The sequence below is a fragment of the Galeopterus variegatus genome, unplaced genomic scaffold (assembly GCF_000696425.1).
Source record: "Galeopterus variegatus unplaced genomic scaffold, G_variegatus-3.0.2 Scaffold542, whole genome shotgun sequence".
Lineage (NCBI taxonomy): Eukaryota > Metazoa > Chordata > Mammalia > Dermoptera > Cynocephalidae > Galeopterus > Galeopterus variegatus.
Window position 1 is genome coordinate 482790 of NW_007726653.1, and position 4745 is coordinate 487534.

Sequence of the window (4745 nt, forward strand, 5' to 3'; positions counted from 1 at the left end):
ACTCTTCCAAAGGAAGAGAAGAAATCTAGGGTTATCAATGGTGGGAGTGGGGAGGGAGAGGGAGATAGGGAGTGATTGGACAAGGGGCATAAAGAATAAGTATGATTTGTAACACTATATATACTAGTAATATTGATTTGATCAACATGTCAACATTGAATCCCAAAAATATGTGTAATCAATTATGATTCAATAAAAGAAAAAGAAGATGGATAATGTGGGATAGCCATAGAAGGCTCTGGAGGCAGGAAACCACGCAGTTTTCTGAGGGGTTAGAGTGGGCTGAACTCTAGCTCCTGCCCCACTTGCCAGGCCATATGCCCAAGGGGTTATGCCTGCCCCAATGGACCACCTTTTGCAAAGGTGCCATATAGGCTGGGGGCAGTCCAAGGAGAGTCAAAGCAGCCACAGAAGACACAAGTGTCAAGAAGAGGGAAGCCTTCTTCACATCCCCTACCCCACCACCCAATAGCTAATGTTCTCCTTTTCTTATTATTATTATTTATTATTATTATTATTATTATCAACTCCTTAAAGAAATAGACTTTGATTAGGTGGACATTTTCACTTGTGTTGAATAAACAGTTTGTTCTCTATGAGTGAGTGGTTTTAGGAGTTGCTGTCCTAGGATTCTGAAGAAAAAGCTATACACAGAGGTAGCAGGAAGAGGATGCATCCAGAACCACAGAGTGTAGTTGTGCTTGTTGCCTCAGTGATTCTCTCTGCGAGAGATGATGGATCTTCTTGTTATTTTCCCTCACAATGAGGCATATGATGGTAGGCAGAATCCCCTGGTGTACATGCCCTGTATAATCTCATCCATTTGAGTGTGGGTAAACCTGTGAATATGATGGGTTATCACTCGTGATTAAAATTATGTGTCAAGAGGGAATCTTCAGATGTAATTAAGTTCCCTAATCAGTTGACTTTGACTTAAGCAAAAGGGAGATTATTCTGAGTGGGCCTGATCTAATCAGGGGAGCCTTTAAAACAGAAAAGAAGCAACAGCAGATGTCTCTGCTGGCCTGGAAGAAGCAAACAGCCATGCTGTGAACAACTGTGAAAGGGTCATGTAACTAGGACTTCAGGGTGGCTTCTAGGAGCTGAGAGCAATCCCTGGCCAATAGCCAGTAAGAAAACAGAGACTTCAGTCTTATGACTGCAAGGAACTAAATTCTGCCAACAACCAGTGAGAACACTGACAGTGAGAATTCTGACAACAACTCCTCAGAAGAGGACCCTAAGCCTCATGTGAGATCACAGCCCCAGCAGGCACCTTTAGCCTGCTAAGATCCTTAGCAAAAGACCTAGTGAGCCTTTACCCGAATTCCTGACTGTGGAAACTGAGATCATATAAATCTTTGTTGTTTGAAGCTGCTAAGTTTGTGTAATTTGCTATGCAGCAAAAGAAAACTAATGCATATGTGAAGGGAGTTTATGTACACACAGGGTGGACTGGCTTCATGAGGAGACTGACAACCCTACCCCATGACTGAATCCCAGAAATGAGCCAGACCTGAGCCCAGGTCCTGACTATGGTGCAACCATCACCACTGCTGCACCGTGATCCAAGCAGCAAGTAGGACGGAGTCACTCTCATTTCCAACTATGAAATGGCACTCTTACAATCTGAGCAAAGTGAGCCACAATATAAACCACACAGGATAGAGGGAACTTACTTTCTGAGCTCATAGCTAGTGTGGGACAGTTGATGTTTATAATGAAGATGGGATGATAGTGGCACCAAGGCCAGTCAGGATTCCTACCCTCTGGTGCCAGACCTATCATCACTTAGTCAGATACAACTTTAGCCTCTAAGATGCTGAACCCGCAATGCTGAATGGACACTGAAGTATCATTTCTCAGGAGGGTCTCTTGGAAAGAAGAAGGAAGGGGAAAATGGGTGGAAGGAGAGAGAAAAAGGAGAACGTTATTCGGTAAAAAAAAAAAAATTATGGTACCCATTATGTGCACAGTCTTCTTATAGATACCAGAAATAGAGCAGTGAATGAAACAAACAAAATCCCATGCACTCCAATGAGAGAATATAGACAAATTAATACAAATTTTAAAAGTACGTAGTATGTGGTGATAGTAAAGCAAAGAAGGAGTTGGAAGGGATGATGCTAGTGTTCAATTGTCAATTACATAACAAAATAGAAACAGTGTGACTTGTTCGATGGATTTACTTAAGGTTTTTATGTAACATTTGAAACATATAAAACAGTCCATGTAAGTTCTGAAACATAATGAATACCCATGAACTTAGCCCTATTACATAACAAAATAGAAACAGTGTGACTTGTTCGATGGATTTACTTAAGGTTTTTATGTAATATTTGAAACATATAAAACAGTCCATGTAAGTTCTGAAACATAATGAATACCCATGAACTTAGCCCTAACTCCAAGAGCTAGACACCACCAATCCCATCATGTGCTCTTCCCTCTTCTACACCCCTGCTTCTCCTTAGAAGAAAGCAACTTCCATAAATTTGTGATTATTGTTTCATAGTAATGTCATATTCTCTTTGCTATATCCTACTATATTTATTGACTGATAGATCAAGGATAACCTGACCACTACCCCCTAACCTGGCTTTCTACAGACAGACATCAGACCACCTCAGTCAGACAGCATCATAAAATTCCTATCTTATGTTTAACCTGCCACACTAAAATTCCATTTTTACACTTTCTATCTTCAGCTGGATATTGCTTTGCCTGAAAAACCTTCTTCTGCACTAAGATCATTATTATTCATTCTTGTCCATATTATTTACTCTGCATGAAAGCAGGGAGAGTACAGCACACCTTCTCCCAATGTGCATACACAGAACAGACCCTAGTGACCAGAACATTCTTTATCTCTTGAAAGATGAATCTGCAGCCCTCAAACCTCCAGCCTCCCCATCCCATCCAAAAGCACACCCTGTGGGTCAGGTGCCTATGTCAACATCTGGCAGTATCTCTTTAGAGGCCTCAGGAAGGCACGTGGTAGCCAGTGACTGGATTTCTTTCATCTCCAGATCTTGCCTGTGGGCTAATGGCCATCCCCAGATCATCCAGGATTCTCCAGGTGTGCAAGGACCTGCAGGATTTTGACAAATTCCAGCAGAGCTGGCCCTTTACAAATGGATGACAGCAGGCTGTGAAAAGCCCGATGCATACATAAACCAAAAACTGCGGTTCCCCCTCTTGCTCACTGATGCTTGAAATTGCTTTAAGGAGAGACAACAGCTTTCACCTTTACAAATGGATGACAGCAGGCTGTGAAAAGCCCGATGCATACATAAACCAAAAACTGCAGTTCCCCCTCTTGCTCACTGATGCTTGAAATTGCTTTAAGGAGAGACAACAGCTTTCATCTCACAACTAGAGAAACCTTTGAAGTCCTGGGTGAACTAACTCATTGATTTAGACTAATACACACTGCTGTATAAATGGACTGAAGGATTGGATGCTGCAATGGGCCCCTTAAAAATGGGTATGAAGTGACAAGGGGTACAGCAGAGAAAGACAGGGGCTTTTCTTGCTTCCCTGGACACTTAAAAAAAAAAAATCTTGAAATCAGACTTGACCTAGAGTCATATCTGGCTCTACTGCCAGCTGTTTGATCACAGGCAAGTTCTTCAAAGTTTTGAGCCTGTATCTTATTTATAAAATGAAGATTATATCTATTGTCAGAGTTACTGTGAGACTTTGATGCCGTTATGTTTGTAAATGTGTCCCCAGCACAGTGACCACATTCTACACGTGAATATTTTCTATCTTTCCGTTGTCCCCAACCATCTCAGACTCTGTTCCTCTCCACTTTAACTCCATCCTCCCGTCTTAGCATTATAGAGGTTAAGAGTGAGGAATCTGGAACCACAGCAACCTGGGTTCGAATCCTGATTAATCCTGATTGTTTTCTTGGGCAAGTTACTCCTCCACTCTGTGCTCAGTTTCCTCCTCTGTAAAAATGCAGATAATAGTACTTGCCTCATTGGGGTGGCAGTAAGGATGAAACGCATTATTAATAGGTGTAATGTACCTATAGCAGTCCTAGCACAAAAAAGAGCACTGCAAGAAGCGTTTGCTACAATCATTCCCAAGGGCTTCTCCTCACTTGCCCACCTTCCACAAGCCAGAAAATCATTTGAAGCTCCTCCGCTTCCACTCTCCAACCTACAAAAGCCCACTCTCGATTGCTGCCCATTCCCGCCGGCTTCCTAAGGCCCCAACCCCGTCCTTAACCCGCCAGGCCGTCCGCGGCGCTCTGGCGGGACTCGGGGAAGCAGAGGTGGCGGGCAAGCGGGGGCTCTGTGACGTCGCGCCCCTGGCCGGGGACCAGGCAGCGCACAGCGCGCGCGGGTTGCCAGGCGAAGGCGCAGCGCTCACAAAGCCCGGAGCGCCCCCGCTCCTCGCGTCCTGGCCGGTGCCGCCCAGCGCCCAGTTCTGCTGCTCTCCTCCTGCCCAGGGTGCGAGGCACTGGATCTCTCCCCACACCTCCCGCCTGAGGCCGGGAGCGAGGCGTCGCCTGAAGTCACACAGCCCGTTTGAGAGCGAGAGCCTGAGGTAGCCACCCCGAGGGGACGTGGCGGGAGGGGAGCGCCCCGAGCGCGCTGAGGGGCTGCTGGGAGCAGAGGGACCGGCCCGCACGACGGGCCCCTCCTTGTTCACAGAGCAAGGTCAAGGCGCGGGGATTGTTAGGAGGATGCCACTACTTTTTTATGATTTTTTTTTTTTTTTTTTTTTTTTTT